Raw genomic sequence first — 25591 nt, forward strand, 5'->3', positions numbered from 1 at the left:
TCCCACTGCTCTACTCGTTTTATACTTAACAACTGTGTGGCTAAGCAGAGCTCCAATGCCATATTGAAGTTTGCTGATGATACTACTGTCATAGGCTGAATCAAAGGTGGTGATGAACCAACATGTAGGAAGGAGATTGAAAATCTGGCTGAATGATGTCCGTAAGAGACCATAAGACGTAGGAGCAGAATTAGGCCATTCAGCCCATCGAATCAGCTCTGCTCTCCTATCATGGCTGATCCTGGATTCCACTCAACCCCATACACCTGCTTTCTTGACATAATCTTTAATGCCCTGACCAAACAGTGGCATAACAATAATCTGTCACTCAATGTCAGCAAGACCAAGGAAGTGATTATTGACTTCAGGAGAAGGAATCCAGAGGTTCATGAATCTGTCCTTAATGGAGGAACAGAAGTGGAGAGGGTGTTATTGTTTTGGAAGACCTGTCCTGCACTTTGACCATTTCCCCACTTGGCTGGTCTTGGACTTTGAAAACCTGAGTCAAGGCCAGAGGTCCGATTCATGTGACCAGCTGCTGGATTCATCATTCAGTGGAACTGTGGTTCAGGGGGGTGCTGAGGAGTGAGCTTGGAAAAATATTTACAGAAGCCTAAGAAGGAAGGTGGTTTGGCTTTGCCAAATTTGAGATTTTATTACTGGGCAGTTAATATATGATATTTAATATTTTGGACACAAGAATTGATTACAGCTGCCTGCCCACAATGGGTAAATTTGGAATGTAAATCTGTACAAGACTTTTCGTTGTTTTCAATCTTAGGATCTTCACTTCCTTTTTCTTTATCTAAATTAAATAAACAATTAACTAATCCTATTGTCAAATACACATTGCGAATCTGGTTTCAATTTCGTAAATTTTTTGGTTTGAATAAGTTTATTCTATCATGCCCTATAGTATCTAATTATTTTTTTCGGCCTTCCTTTATGGATCAAACTTTTTTTTATGGAAAACAAAAGGCATAACATGATTTCGTAATTTGTTTTTAGATGATAACGTTATGTCCTTTGAACAGTTATCTAATAAATATAATTTACCTAAAACTCATTTTTTTAGATATTTGCAAGTTAGAAATTTTTTGTATAATGAGTTACAGTCTTTTCCGAAACTAGGTCCATTGGACATAATGGAAAGAATTTTGGCTCTGAATCCTTCTCAAAAGGGTTTAGTAGCTGTCATTTATAATATGATTATGAATATACAGCCAGATGTATCAGAAAAAATTAAGAAGGAATGGGAAGAAGAACTTCATTGTCTTATATCCACTGAGCAATGGGAGAAAATGTTACTATTAATTAATTCGTCCTCTATTTGTGCTAAACACGCTCTAATACAATTTAAGGTTGTACATAGAGTTCATATGTCTGAGGATAAACTTGCTCGATTTTATTCTTATGATAATTCAACCTGTGACAGATGTCATTTTGATGTTGCGTCATTAACCCATATGTTTTGGTCTTGCCCTTGTTTACAAAATTACTGGAAAGATATTTTCAGTATTATTTCAAGAGTTTTGAATATTAATATCCACCACATCCTTTTACTGCAATATTTGGTTTACCAATGGTGGATAATAGTTGTCTATCCTCTTCAACCCGACAAATGATTGCATTTGTTACACTAATGGCTAGAAGATCTATATTAAATTGGAAAGAAATTAATCCTCCAACTATATTTCAGTGGTTTTCTCAAACCATTTCTTGTTTGCGCTTAGAAAAAATTAGAAGTGTTGTTTTTGACCCTTCAGTTAAATTTGAAGAAACTTGGAGACCATTTATTCAACATTTTCATATGAGTTGAATTGTCTTTTCCTAAACCTTACTTATATTATCCTTAATTGTTTGGATGGAGGTTCGGAGTTATTGGCACTACTGTATATGTACTTAACATTATTCAATGGCCCATGTTGGTTAGTGTATTTTTTCCTCTTTTTTTCTCTGGGGTCTTTTTTTTTCTTTTTATTTCTTTGTTCATCAATGTTATGAGTTTGGGAGGTTATATATTTTATTATTATATGAATGTCTATTTAAACTATTAATTATGTACTCTCAAACACTTTGTATTCATGTTTCATTTATGTTTGTTTAAAATTAATAAAAAGATTTTAAAAGAAAGAAGGAGGAGAGAGCTTGGGTGTACAGATGCCAGCCTTCTTCATTGATTGTGCAGCATGATCGCGTAGCAATTAGCGTTACACTTTACAGAGCCAGTGACCCAACTTCATTTCTAGCCACTTTCTGTAAGGGGTTTGTATGTGGATTTCCTCCCACATTTCAAAGATACACAGGGTAGTGTTAGTAACCCATACATCCTGATGAAGGATCTTGGCCTGGTATGTTGGCTCTTTATGCCTCTCCATGGATGCTGACTTAACTGCTGAGTTCCTCTAACGTACTGTGAGCATGCTTCTCTGCATTCCCAGCATCTGCAGAATTTCTTGTGTTTAGGGTTAGTAAATTGTGTGCACACTCCATTGTCACTGGAACCATGGCGGCACTTGTGGGCTGCGCCCAGCACTGTGTTGGTCGTTAACGCAAACAGCGCATTTCACTGTATATTTTAATGTACTTATGACAAATAAAGCTAATCGTTATCTTAATCTGGTGTAAGCATCTGAAAACGCTTCATTTACTTAACTATTCAAAATCATTTGTCAGTTCAAATGTGTTTTTTGTATTTTTTTATGTTGAAATAAATTGCTTCTTTTGAATCTATTTGAATATCTCTTGAATGTCAGTAATTATTGGATTCATTTGAAAACATTTGATAAGCCTTTGACCACAGCAGCCTGTTAAAGGTTTACTGGGTATATGGATAGGTTATTTCAGTGAACAGTGATATGGCAAGTGTAATATAATAGGGCAAGTCCTAATGAAATGTCCTCTGTTTATTCCCCTCCATATATGCTGTATGGCTCCCTCCAGCACCTTGTGTGTGTTGCTGAAGATTTCCAGTACCTGCAGAAACTCCTGTGTTTATAATATGGTAAAGGTGGCAGGATACCAGTATCATGCAGAAGTCTAAGGCACATATATATAACTAGGGTGACAAAGAACTTTTGCATAGTACTGTATTTGTCAAGGTGGAACAGAGAGCAAATTTGTAAATCTGGTGGGAACAATGTTGGGAACGAGGAGGGTGGAGTATCGCAGGAATAGTTTGGGACAGGTGATAGAGAAGGAGCGTCAGAGTTGGTGGGGGGGGGGGGGGAATAGGTGGCATAGGTACAGACACACTCAGCCCTGAGACACCTTGTAAGGTATTTGATTCTGAGCTGTTGGTTTATTGATCATTACAGAATGTGTCTTTGGTGCTTCCACTCCTTCCCCTCTCCCTTCCCTCTTTCCCAATCTTGATTCCCCTCTCCCTGCCCCCTTCCCACTCTCAGTCCACAATAGAGACCCATATCAGAATCAGGTTTATCATCACTCACATCTGTCATGAAACTTGTTTTTTTGCCCAGCATGAAATGTTCAAGACTGCCAAATAAATAGCTGACATCTCTAATTATGTTTGATAAACTCAAATAATCCATTTGAGCAACTAACCCCTGCGTGTCCAGTGTTCAAGAGTGTACCTTGTGTTGGATTTGCCTTCGAGAGCCAGTCTCTCTTCATGTGATTCGGATTCCTTTATTTATCACATGTACAGTAAAATGCATCGTTTGCATTAACAACCAGCACATCCTATGCTGGGGCAGCCTGCAATTGCTGCCAGACATTCCGACGCCAACGTAGCATGCACACAATGTCCAGCAGAACAACAACAGCAAAGCAATCCCCCTTTATCCCACTCACCTGCCCTGACGTGCATGCTCATGCACACAGGCCTTTAACCCCAGATCAGGCATTCCAGTGGACCTGGAGACATCGGGCCTCCAGCTTCCATAGTGGATGTGCAGACTCATAGACAACAGGCTTCTAACTTCTGGACCTGCTGACCCAGGGTTTCAACCATCACATTAAAATAAGAATGATCAGAGATGAAAATATACTTAGTTGTTCGATAAATGCATTTAAGATATTTAAGAAGCTGTTTAAACCATACAAGTGGCTCTTTATATAATGGGCATAAATTAGAACTTTGCTCTTCAAATAACTTAAATTTCTGGTCCTCACTTGGCACCTGCTGCAGCTGGAAATGCTGCCCAGAGATTCAGCATACTTCTGTTCCTCCTCTCAGTGGCCAAGGTTGGAATAAAGGTGGGCTCTGCACATGATCATGCACCAAAGAGCAGTTAGAGCTGTGGCTTCTGGTGTGGTTAGGGAGTAAAGACATATCACAGCTGTGTCAAAACCGTTAGTTTCTCAGTTCAGTTGAAAAAGGAAAGCACATTCTGTTTATCAAATATTGTCTTTCTGTCCCACTGTGGAGATGTCACTCACCTCTTGCTTTCCCTGAATGCCTTGCTCAGTTCATCTTGCTTTGAAATCATAAACTGTTTTCAGTTCATTGAGACTCTCAATTACATAAAGGAGAACCCTATCAAAGGCAGCAGATTTGACCCAGTTCATCACGGGTAAAGCCATCTCAACCATTGAGCACATCTACATGAAACACTGTCATAGGGAAAGCAGCAGCCATCATCAGAGATCCTCACCACACTTTGCTGCCATTAAGTAGAAAGTACTTGCACCACCAGGGTCAAGAACAGTTACTACCTCTCAATAGAATTGAATTGAATTGGATAGAAGGGAATAACTACACTCACTTGCCCAATATTGAAATGTTCCCATAACTAATGATCTCATTTTAAGGACTTTTTATTTGTTATCTCCTGTTCTTGTTATATATTGTTATTTGCACTTGCATAGATTGTTGCCTTCTGTGCTGCGGTTGATCTTTCATTGATCGTGTTATAGTTACTATTCTATAGATTTGCTGAGTATGTCCACAAGCAAATGAATCTCAGGGTTGTATCTGGTGGCATATATGTACATTGATAATAAGACTTACTTCGAACTTTGAAATTTGAACATTTTAAAGTTGTTATGCCGAGGACTTGATTTCCTGGGGAATGCAAAAGCACCGTGTGGATGAAGTTAGATAAACAAACCTTCTATGAATCTCTTAGTTATATGGGACATATTGTTCTGTTGGTAATTTTTCTTTTCTTTTTAGTGGTATTCTGTAGCTGATTCATCATCATCACTCTGTGCTGTGTTGTTTGACATGGATGATCATGGTCTTCCATCGGTCTTTAATCTGAGAAGTTCTAATAAGACCTCTTTCATGCCTTTGTTCTTACTCTTTTCTCTTTCCATGACCGTGACTGTTATTGGCAAATTTTTCTGCAGAATTGGTTTGCTAATGCTGCCTTCTGGGCAGTGTCTTTACAAGACGGGTGACCCCAGCCATTATCAATACTCTTCACAGATTGTCTGCCTGGTGTCAGTGGTCACATAACCAGGACCTGTGATGTGCACCAGCTGCTCATACGACTGTCTGCCACCTTCTCCCATGGGTTCACATGACCCTAATCAGAGGGGTTGGGGTGGAGGGGGGGATCTAAGCAGGTGCTACCCCTTGCCCAAGGGTGACCTGTAAGCTGGTGGAGGGAAGGAGTGCTTTACAGCTCCTTTGGTAGAAATATATCTCCACCCCACCATCCCAAAATAATTCTAAAATATTGTTTAATGAGCAAGATAGATTTTGTGTCCAGCACTACTTGGGAATATTTACCAGGGTGCTGCCTGGATTAGAGAACATCTCTTAGAGGATAGAGTTGAGTGAGCCAGGGCTTTTCTCTTTGGGGCAAAGGAGGATGAGAGGTGACTCGATAGAAATGTATAATATGATAAGAGACATTGAGCGAGTGAACAGCCAGAGACTTTTTCCCAGGGAGAAAATGGCTACTACAGTGGGGCATAATTTTAAGGCGATTGGAGAAAAGTATGAAGGGGTGGTGGTGTTTTTTTTAATATAGAGTGGTGGGTGTGTGGAACACACTGCCAGGGGTAGTGGTAGAGGCAGATACATTCAGGAATTTAAGGAGCTCAGATATTCTCATGGATGAAAGACAAATGCAGCACTATGTGTGACAAGGATTAGATAGGTCTTGGAGTAGGTTAAAAGGTTGGAACTCCATGATGGGCTGAATAGCCTGAACTGTGCTGCACGGTTCAAAGTTTATGTCACTATGTACTACCATCTACTAGTAACTGCATAAACTACCATCAGACTCTTGAACAGCAGGGGATACCTTCACTCAACTTCACATGCTCCGTCACTGAAATGTTCCCACAACCTATGGACTCACTTTCAAGGACTCTTCATCTCATGTTCTTGATATTTATTGCTTGCTTGCTTGCTTGTTTGTTTGTTTGTTTGTTTGTTTATTTATTTATTTATTATTTCTTTCTATTGTATTTGCACAGTTTGTTGTCTTTTGCACACTGGTGAACACTCAAGTTTGTGTGGTCATTCATTGATCACATTGATGGTTACTGGATTTATTGAGTATGCCCACAAGAAAATGAATCCCACACTTGTATGTAGTGACAGATGTACTTTGATACTAAGTTTACTTTGAGCTTTGAACTTGAGATTTCTTTTCTTGCATGCATTTACAGGAAAATAAAAAGTACAGTAGAAGTTATGAAAAAAGCCATACATAAAGACTGGCAAACAATCTAAGGTGCAAAGGAAGACAAATTGTGCAAATAATAAAAAATTAAATACTGAGAATAAACATGAAAAAAATCTTCAGATGCTTGAAATTCAGAGCAACACACAGAAAATTCTGCATGTGAGGCAGTATCTATGGATATGAATAAGCACTCGACATTTCGGGCTGAGACACTTCTTCAGGACTGGAAAGGAATGGGGAGCACACTGGATTAAAAAGGTGGGGGAAGGGGAAGGAGGATATCCTTTCCAGTTCAAAAGAAGAATCTCAGCCCGAAATGGTGACTGTTTACTCCTCTCCATAGATGCTGTCTGACCTGTTGAGTTCCTCCAGTATTTTGTGTGTGTTGTTTTAAATGCTGAGAACATCAGTTGTAAAGTCCTTGAAAGTGAGTCTGTACGTTGTGGGATCAGTTCAGACTTGAGGTGAGGTTCTGTGGTCTATATGTTGTTTTATCAGTAAATTCTCTTTCTTTTTAGTGGTACTCAGTCAATGATTGACATTTGCAGAATGATTCTAAACTACTGTTTTGTGAGCAAGGTCGAGTTTGTGTCCAGCACTCTTTGGGAGTATTGGGAGTGAGAGTGCTTGGCATCCTTTGTCCATCAGCAAAGTTGCTCTGCTGTACAAAACTGTACATCGTTCAGTTTAGGCAGCAACTGTGTGGGAGGTCAGTAATGAAAAACAAAAAAAATGCTGGGAATGCAGAGTTGTTCAGGCATTGTCAGTGCAGAGAAAAATACAGCCGACATTTCAGGTTAATGACCCTTGAAACTGCGAGGATTTAAAGATGAGCAGTCTTGAAGATGCAACCTAAGTGGGGAGGGGAGGAGAAAATAAAAGTGGAGGTGTGTGATAAAGTGGCGTCCAAGAGAGATTAATCGATGAAACGGATCATTTTATGTGTTGGAGTGGATCCATCATACGTGGTGAAAGAGTAGATGTGTGACAAATGAAGAAACAAGATATTTGCCAAGGGAAGCAACAAGTGGGAGCTGCAGAACATTTGTCTGAATCACTGAAGGAGAATTAAAAAAAAATCCTGGAAATCTGAACTAAAACATGCTGAAAATTCTGATGCTCTTGAATTCTTGAGCTAGAGAGGAGGGACAAGAGATTTCACTTGCTGGGATCTGCAGAAACACAGTGTGCTGGAGGAAGCCAGTGGAGCAAGCAGCATCTGTAGAGGGGGAAGAGAGACTGTTGAAATTTCTGATTGAGACCCGTCATCAGCAGTGAGTGGAGTCGGGAGATGGTCAGCATGTTGACTGGTGGACCGAAAATTCAGATTTCGATCTAGTTGTGCATTGAACCACACAGTTCTGTGCAAAAGCCGTAGGCACATGTATATAGTTAAGGCGCCTAAGTCTTTTGCACAGAACTGTGTTTGTCAATGTGAGTGGAGAGCAAGTTTGTAAATCTAGTAGGAGCAAGGGATGTTGGGAATGGTGAGGGTGGAGTGCCAAGGGAGGGGTGTGGGACAGGTGGCAGAGAAGAAGTGCCTGGGATGGGGTGTGGCACAGGTGCAGACACACTCAGCCCTGAGACACCAGGTAAGCTCATTTGATTTCAAACGATTGGTTTATTGATCATTTCAGAATATGTCTCTGGTGCTTCCCATTCCCTTCCCCTCTCCCCAACTGTGATTCCCCTCTCCCTTCCGCATTTCCCAACCGTGATTCCCCACTACTTGTCCCCTCCCACTCATATTCCACAGTAGAGATTCCTATCCGAATCAGATTTATCGTCTCTCACGTATGTCATGAAATTTCATTCTAGCAGCAGTAGTACAGTGCAATACATAAAATTACTACAGTACTGTGCAAAGCCAACACATTCAAAGATGTGCTGGGGGCAGCCTGCAATGTGAGAAAGGGGGGAGAGTGGGCGTGGTTTCAGAAGCTGGGAAGTGAGAGGTGCTGAAATGAATGATAAAGGGCCAAAGATGCTGGCAGTAAAGGTTTATGGCAATGAATTCCACTGATTCACCACCCTCTGGCTAAAGAAATTCATCCTCATCCCTGTTCTAAAGGGATGTCCCTCTATTCTGAGGCTGTGCCCCACGAGAGGAAACATCCTCTACATGCCCACTCTGTCTAGATCTTTCAATATTCAGTAGGTTTCTCATTCTTCTAAACTATAGTGAGTACAAGCCAGAGCCATCAAATGTGTCTCATACATTAACCCTTTCAATCCTGGGAACATTCTTGTGAACCTCCTCCGGACCGTCTTCAATGCCAGCGCATCCTTTCTTAGATAAGTGGGCCCCAGATGGCTCACATTACTGCAAGTGTGGTCGGGCCAATTCCTTATAAGCATCATAGCCTGGTATAGAAACCCCAATGCCCTTAAATGGAAAAGCCTACAAAAAGCAGTGGATTCACCCCAGTCCATCAGAGGTAAAGCCCTCCCCACCATTGAGCACATTTACATGGAGTGCAGAAAAAGCTGTATCCGTCATCAAGACTCCCACCCACTCAGGACATGCTGTCTTCTCGCTGCTGCCATTAGAAAAAGGGGACAGAAGCCTCAAATCCCACACCACTAGGTTCAGAAGAAGTTATTACTCCTCACCATTAGGCTCCTAAACCAGAGGGGATAACAACATTCAACTTCACTCACCCCAACACTGAACTGTTTCCACAGCCAATTTTCACGAACTCTTCAGCTTGTGCTCTCGATATTTATTGCTTGTTGATTTATCATTATTATTCTGTTGGGGTTTTTTTGGGGGCATTTATTTAGCGATGTGGTGCAAAGTAGGTTTGAGTCACATCACCCAAGCAACCCCTGAGAAACCTGATTAACCCTAATTTAATCACAGGATACTTTGTAATGACCAGTTAACCTACCCGGTGCATCTTTGATCTGCGTGAGGAAACAGGAATAGCCAGGGAGCGAGACTCACAAGACTCACGCAGTGTGAGGATGTACAGACGCCGCCAGAATTGAGCTCTAAACGCCGGAACGCACTGAGGTGCAATAGCATCACGCTAACCGCTACGCAACCATGGTGCCCTGCCAGCTGCACATTTACTGTGAATGCCTGTAAGAAAGTGAATCTCAGTTGTATATGGTGATGTGCATGTCCTCTGACAATAAAGTTACTTGGAAATTTATATAGAACACCGCACAGGAAAAGGGCATTGGACCCACAATATTGTGTTGAGCCAGCTAAAAAGCAAATCAAAAACACCCAAACACTAATCCTTCTGACCAGCACCATGTCCGTATCCCAACATCTTCTTTACATTCATGTGCCTATCCAAGTGTCTCTTAAAAGCCTCTTATGTATTTGCCTCAACCACCAGACCAGGCAGTGTGTTCCATGCATCCTTCACTCTCAGTTAAAAAATGTTACCCCTTATATCCCCCTTGAACCTATCCTCCTCTCACCCCCAGACCTACACTCTCTCGACCCCCCCAAACTTTTCCCCTCTCTCCCCCCCACCTTGAACCTTTTCTCACCTTTAATGCATAGGGAATCAGATATTCTCTTTCCACTCTATCCATGCCTCTTTACAGCCCTGTGAATCTCTAACAGACCTCCCCTCAGTATTACATTCTTGCTGTCTTATTCTCGTCCTCAGGAAATGGAATGACACCCCTAGTACGCATTGCCGGGTTTTAACATGGTTCAAATTAAGTGAGGTGTGCTGGACTGCAATGTCAGCACCACTTCAGCGCCGTGACAATCCACCCGGCTTCTTTCCTCCCTGAAAAGAATTGATAACTAAGGCAAAGGTGATCTATTGTGGGCTTATGCCTCCTGAGCAGCAGAAGGTTGTATTAAGCAGATGCATGGCAGAGTGCTTGTATTATTATTGCTCATTAGAGTCATTTAAATTCGTGTTCATACAGTGGCTTTCTTTATGTTCAGAAAATCTTTGTCACAATGTGATTTGTATCACAGGTAGATCCACTATTCTTTGCTGGAATAATCTGAGGTGTACTGAAAAGAAAATACTGAATTACTGAAATAACTTGTTCTATCAGACTGCTTCACATGTTTAACAGTGGCAGAAACTTCGTTATTAAATGTCTGTGTGGTGACGATGTCCATCACTTCTCCACAGGGCTGACAAATGTGTAGTTGCAGGGACCACTATTAAGACCAAATATTCATTATCAGAATCAGGTTTAACATCACCGGCATACATTGTCAAATTTGTTGACATTGTGGTAGCAGTACAATGCAATACATAATAATGGATTTTAAAAACTGTGAATACAGTTTAGTTAAATAAGTAGTGCAAAAATAGAAATTAAAAAGCCAGTGAAGTAGTGTTCATTGGTTCAATATCCATTCAGAAACCTGATGGTGGAGGATCATTCGTTATGTGCCATGTCTTTTGCGAGTTGGAAATGTGACTCTACCATGGTGTAAGGCTCTCCTTCCCCTCCACTAGCTTTCAGGTCACCCTTGGACAAGGTGTAGCATCTGCTAGCACACCCACCCCCCCAACTCAGCTCCCGAACAGGGGTTTTGTGAAGCCGTGGAAGCAGCTGGTGGATGGTCGTATGAAAAGCTGGTGTATATCGCAGGTCCCGGTTATGCGACCATTCATGCCAGGTGGACAATCTCTGATGAGTATTGGTAATGGCTGGGGTCACCTGTCTTGTAAAGACTCTGCCCAGAAGAAGGCACTGACAAACTACTTACAAAGAAAAAAAATGGCTAGGAACAATCGTGGTTATATCACCCATGTCATATGACACTTGATGACCAGTGAAATGCATGATGGTGTCAGTGACCGAGGATGTCTGTGGGCAGCCCACAAATATCACCACACTTCTGGTGCCAACGTAGCATACCCACAAGTTGCTAACCCTAACCTGCACATTCTCGGAGTGTGGGAGGAAACCCGAACAACTGGAGGACCCCCACACAGTCACAGGGAGAGCGTACGGAATCCTTACAGACGGCAGTGGAAACTGAATGCTGATTGCTGGCCCTGTAAAGCCTTGCGCTAATCACTCCGCTACCCTGCTGTCCTGTAAGAAGTGTTTATCGGGATATGGCCAAGTGCAAGTGAATGGAATGGGTTCTGATCACTGGCTCTGTTAATTGTTACACTAGCCACAAGCTAACATGCCATTATTTTTCAAAGTAAAATGAAGCCCATCACACTCAACTCCCTATGTTGTTATTATCATGTCAGTTTGGAATGATATGATCCATTCCAGGAGCTCAGAGGAGTCAGTATGTAGTATCAGTGAGGTTTAAACTTCAAAGTCAAGATTCAAAGTACTTTTATTTATCAAAGTATGTATGCAGTATACAATCTGAAATTTGTCTTCTCCGCACTCAGAGCCATGAAACAAAGAATAAACATGGAACCAACCTGTTCAAAGGAAAACATCAAACATCAAACACCCCCCTTCCCCTCCTGTGCAAATGGCAACAAATAAGAATGAGCGAAAACACAGAATATAAAAACACAAAATCAAAAGGCATGTTTCAGTACAGTTCAGCTCTGTGTTCGTTATTAGCAGGCCGCCTTGATTCAGAAATCGCCCAGAAGTTGTAACAGAAAAGGAGCGACTAGAACTACAACACATCATAAACCTGAGAGTCCAAATTTACAGTCCGCGTCATTGAAGCCTTTCAAATGGTGAAAGGCCTTGTTAGAGTGGACATGGAGAGGATGTTTCCTATGGTGGGAGAGTCTAGGACCAGAGGACACAGCCTCACAATAGAGGGGTCTCCTTTTAAAATGGAGATGAGGAATTTCTTTAGTCAGAGAGTGGTGAATCTGTGGAATTTTTTGCCACAGGCAGCTGTGGAGGCCAAGTCATTATGTATATTTAAGGGAGAGGTTGATAGATTCTTGATTTGTCAGAGCATGAAGAGATACAGGGAGAAGGAGATTATGGCTGAGAGAAAAATTGGGTCAGCCATGATAAAACGGCAGAGCAGATTTAATGGGCCAAATGGTCTAATTCTGCTCTTGTATCTTGTGATATTGCTGTGTTTCATCTGGCATGATGAAGTGTGGCTCAGGAGGGGTTGGATCAATCTTCGTCTGGCATCTCGTCCCCAGCCATTCCAACATAGATGGCCCTGAGTTGGCATCGCCTGATGGAGTCCTTGAAACACACAACCTCCGCATGACGTCAATGTCCACGTCGATTAATGACCATTCACCAACAGAACCTAGGGAGAGGGAGAGATCACTCGAATTCAAGCACCTACCTGCAGGAAAGCTCGAAGCAATGAAAGGGTAGTTGTTAGAATTAACACAATGTGGCATGGGGACCAAAGTCCATTGTGAAAAGGATGTTCATTTCATCTGTTCATGGAGTCTTCTGAGAAAGTGGTATTTCGCCCAGCTGTCTTGGCCAGAGGCCTAAGCAATGTGCTGGATTGCTTTTCTGACGTGCATTTATCCAGAGCCTTTAATGTAAAGGACTATTATCTCCAAATTTGACACAGACCCACATAAGGAGGTACTTAGGAAAATGGGCTAAAGTGGCCAGATGATTATCCTACAGGAATGACACTGCAAGCGATGAGTTTGAACCCCGTTACTGTACCTCGTGGGTATGTAACATCCTTGCAGTATAAAAACTTCAAAAGTAAATTTATTACCAAAGTACATATGTCATTGTACAGTGTTGTGTAAAAGTCTTAGGCATGTATATATAGCAAAAGTGTCTAGGACTTTTGCACAGTACTGTATTTGTCAACGTGGAATGGAGAGTGAGTTTGTAAATCTGGCAGAAGCAAAGGCTGTTGGGAATGGAGAGGGTGGAGTGCCATGAGTGGGTGTGGGACAGGTGGCAAAAAAGGTGAGCCATGGGTGGGGGGGTGGCACAAGTGGAGACTTGCCCAGCTCTGAGAAAGCAGGGCAAGGTAATTTGATTTCAAACACTTGGTTTATTGATCATGACCGAACGTCTCTCTGGTGCTTCCCACTCCCTCCCCTTTCCTCTTCCCCTTTTCTCAACCATGATTCCCCTCTCCCTGCCCCTTTCCCACTCTCAGTCCACAAAAGACCCATATCAGAGTCATGTTTATTGTCACTCATGTGTCATGAAATTTGTTTTTTTTTTGTGTAATACATAAAATTACTACAGTACTGTGCAAAAGTCTTAGGCACCCTAGCTATATATATGTGCCTAAGACTTTTGCACAGTACTGTATATGCCACCATGGGGTTCATTTTCTTGCAGGCATTCAAAGTAAATACAAAGAAACAGTAGAATCAATGAAAGATTGCACATAAAGATGGAAAATCAAGATGGCGCTGGTGGATACATGGCACCTTAATACGGGAAGCTCACGAAGCTTCTAGATATGCCTCTTGTGAACTACGAGGTGGCTTTTCAGTCCCAACTTCACATGACCCTTTGTAGAGATGTTTTCTATTATGTGGGAGTCTCGAACCAGAGGGCACAACTTCAGAATAGAGGGTCGTCCATTTAGAACAGAGTTGAAGGGGAATTCACAAAACAAAAACACAAGAAAATCTGCGGACGTACAAAGCAATGCACACAAACTGGAGGAACTCAGCAGGTCAGGTAGCATGTATGGAAAAGAGTAAAAAGTCAATGTTTTGGGACGAGACCCGAAGAGGAATGTTTTCAGCCAGAGGATGGTGAATCTGTGGAATTCATTGTCACAAATGGCTGTGGAGACCAGATGATTGGGTGTATATGAGGCAGAAGTTGATAGATTCTTGACTAGTCTGGGTGTGAAAGGTTAAGGGGAACAGACAGGAGAATGGGGTTGAGCGGGAAATGGAACAGCCATGATGAAATGGCAGATCAGATATAATGTGTCAAATAGCCTAATTCTGCTCATATTTCTTATGATCTTATGGAAACATGCCAGCCAGGCCCAGTTGGTACGGTAGCATGGCTTTTAGTGTCACCTTTGCTGCACCAGCAATCACCAGTTGGGATTCAATTCCTGCCGTTTTCCATAAAGAGATAGTACGTTCTCCCTGTGACATCGTGTATTTCCTCCGGATGCTCCTGTTTCATTCCACCGTTCAAAGACACGCGTACTAGTTAGGGTCAGTAAATTGTTGAGCATGCTATGTTGGCGTAGGAAACACGACAATAGTTTCAGGCAACCCCGAGCACATCCTCAGACTGCGTTAGTCTTTGACGCAAACAATGTATTTCACTACGTGTTTCAGAATACTCGCAACAAATAATCTTTAATCTGTTCTTTTCTGGAAACAATGATTGAAGCTCCTTCCTTGGTGAATTCTGGATTGAAATTTGAGTAAACAAATGAAGTCTGGAATAAAAAGGTCATCTCAGTAATAGTGATCATGAAGTGTTTGCTAATACTGTTCAGTCCCTCCTCGCTCTGTCTGAGACTTCAGGCCCGCCAATGCAACTGAACTTTGGTGTGGCCAAGCATGTCACTGGGTTGTTTGAGACAGCAGCCACGGAGGCCGCAGTTCAACAAGGCAGCTCGCCAGCAAGTCCTTGGGAGGTGCCGGGGATGGAGAATTAAAGGCATAAACTTGGGGAGGGGTGGGAAGCAAAGCTTGGTGGCTGGAGTAACAGCATGATCTAAATCAAGGGTTCCCAACCTTCTTTATGCCATGGACCCCTATCATTAACTGAGGGTTCTGAGGACCCCAGGTTGGGAACTCCTGATATAAAGTGTCCCTCTGATTCCAGTAGTTCTGCTGAAAGTTAATCTTGATGTTCAGGCATTTCTGGCAGTACCCAATTCCCCTCAAACCCAAATGCCACTGGGGTGGAATTTGAACTCATTTCTCTGCATCCAAAAGCCCAGGCTGTTGTTCTACCACCAACAAGCACCCTGCAGCCCTCTGTTAAGATTCAGCTTTTCAGATTTTGATGTATTTATCACAACATACAGTGGGATGTGTAATTCTTGTGTCAACAACCAACACACCCAAGGACGTGCTGGGGGCAGTCCACAAGTGTCACTACACAGTTCAGTACCAACATAATATGCCCACAATGTTCAGCAGAGCAACACAGAACTCTACAAGCAACAAAGCAACAATGGCGAAGCAAGCCCCTTTCCTCCATCCTTCCCATACCAACTTGCTGGCAGAATTCAATTTAATGTCTGCTTGTGCCTCCTTGGAGTAGAGAGGGAAGGAGAGATAGCGAGTCAACTCCAGAAACGGACTTGCTAAAGTAGAAAGCGAAACAATACCCTTTGGTGGAAGGACCAAAAGCCAAGGCATGTAGGGCAAAGGTAGGAGGCAATAGAACTCAGAGTTGAATAGGGAAATCAACCTTTTCCCCAGAGGGTTTGGGTAAACAGTGGAGACAGATTGTGACATCTGAAGGGAACTGTGTCTTTACTTGAAAGAAAAAAACACTTGCAGAGTTAGGGTAATAAATTGAACGCCCATAAAATATAGAAGTGGAATAAGGCCATTCGACCCGTCATGTCTGTTCCACCATTCCATCATGGCTGGTTTATTTTCCCTCTCAACCTCATCTATTTCTCTCCATAACCTTAGAAGCCCTGACTAATCAAGAACGTATCAGACTCAGCTTTAAGTATACTTAATAACTTGGCCTGCACCGCCGTCTGTGGCAATGAATTCCACAGATTTACCACCCTCAAGCTAAAGAAGTTCCTCCTCATCTCTGTTCTGAAGGAACGTCCTTGTATTCCGAGTTTGTGCTCTCTGGTTCTAGACTCTGCCACTAATGCAAACATCCTCTGCATGTCTACTCTATCTAGGCCTCTCAATATACAGTGAATTTCCCTGATCATTCTTTCTTTCTTTTTTTTGGAATTTATTTTTTTATTGAAGGTCATCAAACAACTATTTCCATAAGATATATTTCAGCCCACAGCCATCAACCCCACCTCATATAGTACTGTTTGAAGGGTGCCTAAGACTTTTGCACAGTACTGCAGTAACTTTATGTATTGCACTGTACAGCTGCCGCAAAATAAAACAAATTTCATGACCTGTGTGAGTGATGATAAACCTGATTCTGATATGGGTCTCAGTTGTGGACTGAAGAGTGGGAAGGGAGCAGAGAGAGGGGAACCATTGTTGGGAAAAGGGAAAGAGAGAAGAGAGGGAGTGGGAGGCAGCAGAGAGATGTTCTATCATGATCAATAAACCAATTGTTTGGAATTAAATGACCTTACCTGGTGTCTCACATCTGGGTGTGTCTGTACCTGTGTGACCATCTCCCACCCCTGACACACCTTCTCTGCCACCTGACCCACACCCCTCCCGTGGTGCTCCACCCTCACCATTCCCAATATTCTTTGCTCCCACTAGATTTATAAGCTCGCTCTCCACTCCACATTGACAAATATAGTACTGTGCAAAAGTCTTAGGCACCCCTTAGCTATACACAGTATATGCGCCTAAGACTTTTGCACAGTACTATGCATTAACCCTTTCAATTCCTGAGTTCATTCTAGTAAACCACCTCTGGACTGTCTCCAGTGCCAGCATCTTCTTTGTTCAGTACAGGGCCCAAAATTGCTCACAGATGCAGTCTGACCAATGCTGGTGTGGGCTATCTGCACCAGATATCTGTTGTCTTGTAGCCATTTTGTGTGCCTTCCAAAGAGTAGTATTTTATTATTGAACTGCTTGTTGTGCAGTCAGTAATTTCCCTGTGAAGCTCTGAGCTCTTGACCCCCCCCCCCCCACCCATTTATCGAAGGAGATTATCAACCCAGCTATGCTGATTGTACAGGAGAATTTTTTCCCTCCTTTAATTCCTTTGTTGTTATTATTTTCCTTTTGAATGTTCTGCCAAATTATTTTGTTTAGCAGGTGTGAGCAGCTCGTTTAGTTTGGGTGGTTAATCCAGTTGTTAGACAGATGCAGAGCCTGCTTGAGAGGGTAAACACTGCAGACTAGACATCGTCTATGAACTGGCTCTGCGCTCTGCTGTAGCCTCGATGGCTTGTGTAGGAGTGGAAATGTAACAGTGATTTTTATTTCACTGGGTTCCGGGGCCATGTTTTTTGACTGCTGCAGCACTTGCTTGGTATCTGGCCAGCAGCCATTTTGTTGAACACATTTTTTTTGCTGCTTGAATGTAACTGCATGCACCTCTGTGTAGTCAAGGTAACTGAGAAGTACCTTGTGCTTTTTTGGCTTTGGTTCAGGTTGAGAGATTGGTCAAAGGCTGCCAACCGCAGATTTTGCTCGATATAGTGTATGGTCTGGGCTGATTTCCCTTTGCATTGTCTGATTGTTTCAAAGCCTTCATGACTGGAAGTACTCCCAAATTGTACTCATTATTATTATTTTTAAAATTGGGCCCTGTATGTGCTTATCTGTTTGATGTTTGTTGTAAGAGTATTTTAGTCACAGAAAAAAGAATTCTTCAGAGATACAGGCTTTCAGAAGTAAAGATGATTCGACACTGAAGTGATTATCAACAGGGGAGATGGTTAATGTGAGACAGGTAGCTAGAGCAGACAGCATAGCACTAATTATCAACAGAGCCTAGGGATTGCAGAGACGAGCTCAAAGGTGAGACCAAATTCATCGAGTAAGCATTTTGCATGCTAGAAATGTGCATTTAAATTGCTAAGAGTGGGTGCCTTGAAATTTCAAAGAGCCTTGTTCTAGAAAATTGCGCTTCGCCATGAGGAGGTTTTAAAATATACCATACAGTATGTCAGCCTGATTCTCCGTGGCCGCACCAGATTGCTGCAAACTGAATTGTAGGAGTGCGGGCGTTTCTGCACCACACAAGATGCTGACTGGATTAGAGAGCAGGTCTTATGAGGATAGGCTGAGTGAGCTAGGGCATTTCTCTTTGGGGTGAAGACGGATGAGAGGTAACTTGATAGAGGTGTACAAGAGGATAGGAGTTTGAATTAAACTAATTCAAAGGAAAACAAGAGCCAGGAATGAGAGTTTTAAGTTTGTTCTTTAAGCGAGGCGTGTACTTATCACATGGTAATGTGATAGTTTAAGCTGTTCAGGTGTTTTTGCTTATAACCCTTAATGAATTATGTCAACAACAAACAATACTTAATGAAACAACATATTTGCAATATTACTCAAATATTACTGAAATGTTAAATACACAACAATAAGAGGCATGGATCGAGAGACTTTTGCTCAGGGTAGAAATGGCAAATACAATGGGGCATAATTCTAAGGTGATTGGGGGTAAGTATAGGTAGGGATGTCTGAGGTGGATTCTTTACACAGAAATTTGTTAGTGTGTCATAGAGCTGCTGGGGTGGTGATAGAGGCAGAAACTTCGGGGGCATTTAAGCAATTCTTAGGCACATAGATGATAGGGAAATAGAGGGGGTTATGTTGGAGGAAAGGGTTAGATTGATCTTGCAGTAAAACTTTTACGGTTGGCACAACATTGTGGGCCAAAGGGCTTGTGCTGTACTGTTCTATGCAACCAGGTTTCAGTTCAGCAGTTCCCGTTGGATATTTGTCCCATGCCTTGGATTTGTTACACAGCCTAGCGTTGACTGGGAGGTTTCTCTGGTTTCCCTGCTCTTGGCTAAACTCCGTAAGAGTTCACGTGTCCAGTACTGAGTGTTCTGATGCTGAATTTGAAAAATGTTCATCTGTACCACTCTTTGGACTTAATATCAACTGAGTTACACTGTGAGGTGGCGCCTCGTTACAGAATGTTACTCGGTATTAAAGAGCTGTTGTGATTCTGTTTGCTATTAACGAATTATTATGAATTTGAAATCTAGTTCCCCAGACATCCTTGTCATTAACACTGCACAATGTAATGTCTTTGTGTTACAGCCCTTAAAACCATCACAGTAATAAATTATCCCTCCCTGTGATTTTTAATTGGATGACTATGACTGACTGTGACATGGGCAGTAGTTTCATTGGCTTCCTCTCCCCTTCTATCTCATACAATGCCTTAGACTAGGGATTTCCAACCTTTTTTAAGCCCTGGGGCCTTACCGTTATCCAAGGAGTCTGTGGACACCAGGTTGGGAACCCCATTTAGACCAACAGTCCTACACAACACAACCCCATTTCTCCTCAACCCTATTCTCCTGCCTTATGCCTGTAACCTTAGAAATATTTCCCAATCAAGAACCTGTCAACCTTTGCTTTAAATACCAATGACTTTGCCACCACAGCCATCTGTGGCAATGAATTCCACAGCTTCGCCACCCTCTGGCTAAAGAAATTTCTCCTCATCACTGTTCTAAAGGGTGTTCTACTATTCTGAGGCTGTATCCTCTGGTCCTAGACTCTCCCATTGTAGGAAACAACCTCACCACGTCCACTCTATCTAGGCTTTTCAGTACAGGTGTTCCCCGCTTCACGCCACTTCGCTTTTACAAAAGACCTACATTAGTAACCTGTTTTCTCATTACAAAGAGGATTTTCGCTTTTACGAAATTTTTTCCCATATAAGTTAATGGTTCGTTGCTTTACGCCATTTCGGCTTAAAGAAAGGTTTCAGAGGAATGCTCTACCTTTGAAAAGTGGGGGGGGGGGAGAGACACCTGTATATGGTATGTCTCAATGGGATTCCCCTCTTCCAACTTTCTATCTCAGCAAGTATGGCCCAGAGTCATTAAGTGTTCCTCAGACATTCATCATCACCATCATGTAACCAGGACTTGTGATGTGTACCAGCTGCTCATGCTCCCATGGCTTCACGTGACCCCGATCGGGGGGCTAAGCAGGTACTACACCTTGCCGCAGGGTGACTCACAGGTTAGCAGAGGGAGGGAACGCCTTACACGTTCTTTGGTAGAGACCTATCTCCACCCTGCCACCCACCTTTTACAATTAACCCTTTCACTCCTGGGATAATTCTCATAAATCTCCTCCGGAGCTTCTCCAGTGCCAGCATATCCTTTCTTTAGCCATCTTTCACTTTCACCATTCCTACTCTCCTCTGGCCCTCACCTGCCTACCATCCCCCTCACCTGGATCCACCCTTGCTCTTCCCCATCAGCCCACCTATTTCTGCCCCCTTCTTTTCCAGTCCTGAAGAAGGGTCTCAGCCCAAAACGTTGAGTGTTTATTCATTTCCACAGATGCTGCCTGATCCTTCAGCATCTGGATCAAGTTATTTTACACAGAGTGCTTGGTGCCTGGAATGCACTCCTGAGGTGGTGGTAGACACAGATGTGTTAGGGACTTTTAAGAGACTGTTAGATAGGCGCAGGGTTACTTCTCTAACAAAGGAGGTGTAAGGTGCTCCTTCATTCAGCTAGACTGCCGGTCACCCTTGGGTAAACTGTGGCACCTGCTTAGAACCCCCCCCCCCCCCCCCCCACCCGATCAGGGTCATGTGAACCCATGGGAGCAGGTGGTGGATGGTCATATGAGCAGCCGGTGCACATCACAAGTCCTGGTTATGCGACCACTGACACCAGGCAGACAATCTCTGAAGAGTATTGATAATGGTTGGGGTCACCCGTCTTGTAAAGACACTGCCCAGAAGAAGGCAATGGCAAACCACTTCTGTAGAAAATTTTGCCAAAAACAATCATGTACGTGAGACCGTGATCGCCCACATCATACAACATGGCACATAAAGATGATAATGATGAGATAGGCTCATGAATGTGAGGAAAATGGAAGGATGTGAACTTGTGTAGGCAGAAGTGATTAGATGGCCAGTTGCTGACTAATTTAATTGGTCTGGCACACCATTTTGGGCAGAAAGGTCTGTTCTTGTGCTGCTTTGTATTCTATGTTCATAGTGGAAGATCTGGGAAACAGGAAAAGAATGCCACTGCATGTCCAAATTGAACTCTCTGCTGGCCGTCAAGCAGCTATCGTTCAAGGCAGCGAGGAAGGTCGTTCATCTCTGGTGGTGTTCAGGGCTTCCTTCTTCATCTCAGTAGCTTTCTCTCGGTTTTCACTACTGTCAGTCATGCAAGTCCCGGGTGGAGACGCTGTCACACTCAGATGTAGAAGGATGCTCCATTGCTGTTTCTATAACAATTTTTTTTTACTAATAAGCCCTGAGCTGAGCCCCCCCCCCCGAACCTGGAAGACCGGTGAACCACTCTTAGTCTGGCCTCCACCCTTTGACCCGTTTGGAATGGGTGACCTTACCAAGAGCCAAAGCATAAAGCCCTGACTCCAGCCTACATAGTTCTATGGGTCATTGAGGCATGCAAGCCTCCAAACCCAATGATAAGGTCGTAGTCCTCTTGGAGGAACAATGTTGATGGTAAGAGGCAAATATGATAGAGGCATTCAAGCGACTCTTGGGTAGGCACAGGAATGTGAGGGAAATGGAAGGCTATGGACATTGTGTAAACAGAAAGGATTAGTTTAGTTGGCTGTTTGATTAATCATTTAATTGGAGTGGCACAACATTTAGCACCGAAGGTCGTTTCTGTGCTGTACTGTTCTGTGTCTTATGTTCAAAGTGGAAGATCTGGGAAACGGAAGCTGGTTGAAAGAATGTCACTGCATAACCAAGTTGATGGTAGGAGGCAAATATGATAGGGGCATTCAGGTGGCTCTTAAATAGGCAAAGGAATGTGGGGGGAAATGGAGGGATATGCACATTGTGTAGGCAGAGGGGAGTAGTATAGTTGGCCATTTGATTACTAATTTAATTGGTTCAGCACAATATTGTGGGCCGAAGGGGCTGTTCCTGTGCTGTAGCAGAATCTTTTGTGTTAACTCTATGCTTCATCACCTCTTCAGATTGACTGGATGAAATTTCACTTCTTCACAGGAACTTTTCTCTCAAGGTGCATTGCAGTTTGGTGAACACGTCATCCCACTGAAGACATTGAGTTGATTGAGGGTTTTTTACATTGGCTTCTGCTCACCTGCTCTAATTAGTGTGACTGATATGATGCAAATCAGATGCAGGCTGTCAGAAGACGTGACATCTTAAAGTGATCCATTAGGACTAATACCTCAGAAAATTAAAACTAATGGCTGTTTAGACATTTATTCTCTTATCTTTTATAATGTGCTGCATTTAATTATACACAAGAGCCTCCTCAGTGGAGGATAATGGGATTGGCAAATTATTGCCAGTCCTCAATATTGGGTCTACCTTTCCATGTGCGATGGAGCCCAGCTGCTGAATGGGAGTGAGGACATTTCTGAGTGACCCACCTGAACATAATGTTGGGATGTCAGGCTAGGTCGAAAAATAATTTGGATTAATAGAAATGCACTCCGGCAGCTTTATTAGGCACTGGAGCGGAACCAAATGTGGTCTTCTGCTGTTGTTGCCCATCCACTTCAGAGATGCTCTTCTACACACCACTTGTAATGTGTGGTTATTTGAGTCAGCTTTTTGTCAGCTTGAACCAGTTTGACCATTCTCCTCCGACCTCTCTCATTAACAAGGCATTTTCGCCCACAGAGCTGTCACTGACTGGAGGCAGTGTTCTTTGCACCATTCTCTGTAAATGCTAGATATTGCTAATCATGAAAATCCCAGGAGATCAACAGTTTCTGAGATACTGAGGCACCAACAATCATTCGATGGCCAAAGTCACTTAAATCACATTTCCTTACCATTCTGATGTTTAGTCTGAACGACAACTGAACCTCTTGACCATGTCTGTGTGCTCTTATGCATTTAGTTGTTGTTAGCTGATTAGATATTTGCATTAATGAGTAGGTGTACAGGTGTATCCCAATAAAGTTGAGTGATTGATCCTGTAAACCTGTTGAGTAATAGGAATGTGGATAATTGGAAATTCAGTAGCAAGCTCTACTTGAGGATGGATTTGCCTTTGTGATGGTACAATGAGACTTTGCCAGATCGGCTGTTGGGGAGACAGTCCCAGAAGAAAAGATGAAACTTGGCCTATGTCCACTGGGGTTCAGTAGGTGATCTCACTGAGTGTCTGGATTCTGAGAGGGATGGTGTTTCATCTACCTGGGGAGTCAAGTAACAAGCAGCCAAGTCTCAAAGTAAGATAATTTAGGGCTGTAAAGAGGAACACCGAATCACATAAGTAACACACAAAATGTTGGAGGAGCTCAGCAGATCAGGCAGCATCTATGGCAGGGATTCATAACTGTTTTTTTGCTAGAGGCCCCTTCGGCCAGTCCAGTGAAGCCTCTGGACCTCTTCTCAGAATAATGGAGCGGCAGCATATTGTGGTGGTTAGCATAATGCTTTACAGTACAGGTGATCTGGGTTCAATTCCTGCTGCTGCCTGTAAGGAGTTTGTACGTTCACCCCGTGACCGTGTGGGTTTCCTCTGGGTGCTCCGGTTTCCTCCTGCAGTCCAAAGATCTACCAGTTGGTAGGTTAGTTGGTCATTGTAAGTTGTCCCATGATTAAGCTAGGATTAAGCTGGGGGGATTTAATAATTTCAATTCAATTCAAGTATAATTGTCATTTAACCATACATGAATACAGCAAAACGAGACAAATGTTACTCTGGGGTCAAGGTGCAAAGGCACATTATCACCAGTCTCACACAGTAAGCACCCACAAGATCACAGTCGCCTAATAAGGGGCTTTGAGGCCCAGTCCTTGCCCTGACGACCAATTCCCGCTAGGCAAATCTGTGGCTTTGAGGCCCAATTGTCACTTATACAAGTACATACAAAATATTAGTAAAAACACAACTGGTCAAATGTGTATGTCCAGACCCTCAGTCAGTTTTAAATCTTCAGTCCCCAGAACTGCGCTACACCTCCCCGGTACAGCACAATGGCTCTGATGCCTCTCCGGTGGCTGAAAAGCACACAGCCCTGCAACTTGAGGCCCAGGTCCATTGAGTGCCGCTAAAAAATCCTCAGTCGGCCATAACAGAACTCGTTTTCTGTTGAACAAAACTCTGGGAGGGCAGCTCCAACTCCGGTCTGGACACCATGCCACACCAGCCCCGGTGAAGTGCAACAGCTTTGTCCCCTCACTCTGGGCGGCTGCAAGCAGGCAACACCGTGGCTTCAGGCCTAGTGCTTGCTATGACTCAGGATTAGGCTACCGCTATCCACCCCTACTTAAATCCAGTAAATCAGTGAATCAGACTTGTGGTGTACTAGATTAACAATGTCCAAAGAGGTCTTGCAATTGATGCACCATCAATAACTCCCTCTGAGACGTGAAGGTGAGATATCGGCTTTTATTGACTGGAAGAAAGAACAGGCAGTGGTTGACCACCATACTACATCCTGGAGACAGAGAAGCCGGGCTTAGGCCTCAGTCGCCTTTACACAGGGGTCTGTGGAAGAAGCCACAGGAGCAGTCAGCAGGGGGCGTGTCCAGGCAGGTATACGTAGTTCACCACAGCGATCACAAGGAAAGTGACCGTGATGACCTCTCGCTATTTGAATGTGAGCCTCCATTGATTCAGGCAGCAGCTCGTTGCACAGTTCCTTCGTTATCTCAGCCAGTGAGCAACTCGCTGATGGGGTAGACCTGCAGTCCTTTGAGTTCTTAATGTATTGCAGGATCTTGCAATTATTAAATATATGTTTAAGTAGAATGGTAGCACCTTCTGTTGACCCCGTAGAAGTCCCTGCGGCCTTGTCACACTGCCATCTTGCCAGAAGATCCGGCAAGGTAATTCAATATTATTAATATATTTAAATATATAAAATAAAGTACAAAGGATTACAAAAGAAACCGATTATATTGAAATCTCTCTGAGGCCTCCATAGGTCAAAGTTGACCAACAATATTGCATCCTAGCTGTCTAGATATGCAAGCCAGGGCAGTAGGATTTAGAGAGCAAGCTGTTGCCTTTGTCGCAGGCTTCCCCTCTCCACATATCTGATGAGCTCAAAAGATGGCAGAGACCGATACGGTTTGGCACCAGCAGCATCACAGGAGTTGCCAGTCAGCATTGAGCTCAATGTAGGACTGCCTTAGGGACTCCAGCTCCGGACTTGTCCTCAGGGTTTACTCCCGAAGCCTTCCCCATGAGTGGGTATAGCCACCAGTCAGCAGAGGTTTGAGATCAGAGCTTTCCTTCTAGATGAGCTACTAGCCATGCCTGACGAGCCCCATCTGCTGACTCAACTAGTTTAAAGGCACCAGTAACCCACATT

The 25591-nt window shown here is 43.1% G+C and overlaps 1 protein-coding gene across 6 annotated transcripts in view; it reads left to right on the forward strand.

Annotated features, from left to right (window-relative positions):
- ahdc1 (AT hook, DNA binding motif, containing 1) overlaps positions 1-25591 on the forward strand; it is a 281558-nt gene that overhangs the window by 34293 nt on the left and 221674 nt on the right. The window contains exon 1 of one of the 6 annotated variants that reach the window (XM_059949180.1): positions 8185-8200. The exons of the other annotated variants lie outside the window; for them this stretch is intronic. The gene's annotated coding sequence lies outside the window, so the exon portion shown is untranslated. Of the gene's footprint in view, positions 1-8184; positions 8201-25591 lie in introns of those variants that run through there. 6 annotated transcript variants of the gene reach the window in all.

The sequence above is a fragment of the Hypanus sabinus genome, chromosome 24, assembly GCF_030144855.1.
Source record: "Hypanus sabinus isolate sHypSab1 chromosome 24, sHypSab1.hap1, whole genome shotgun sequence".
Lineage (NCBI taxonomy): Eukaryota > Metazoa > Chordata > Chondrichthyes > Myliobatiformes > Dasyatidae > Hypanus > Hypanus sabinus.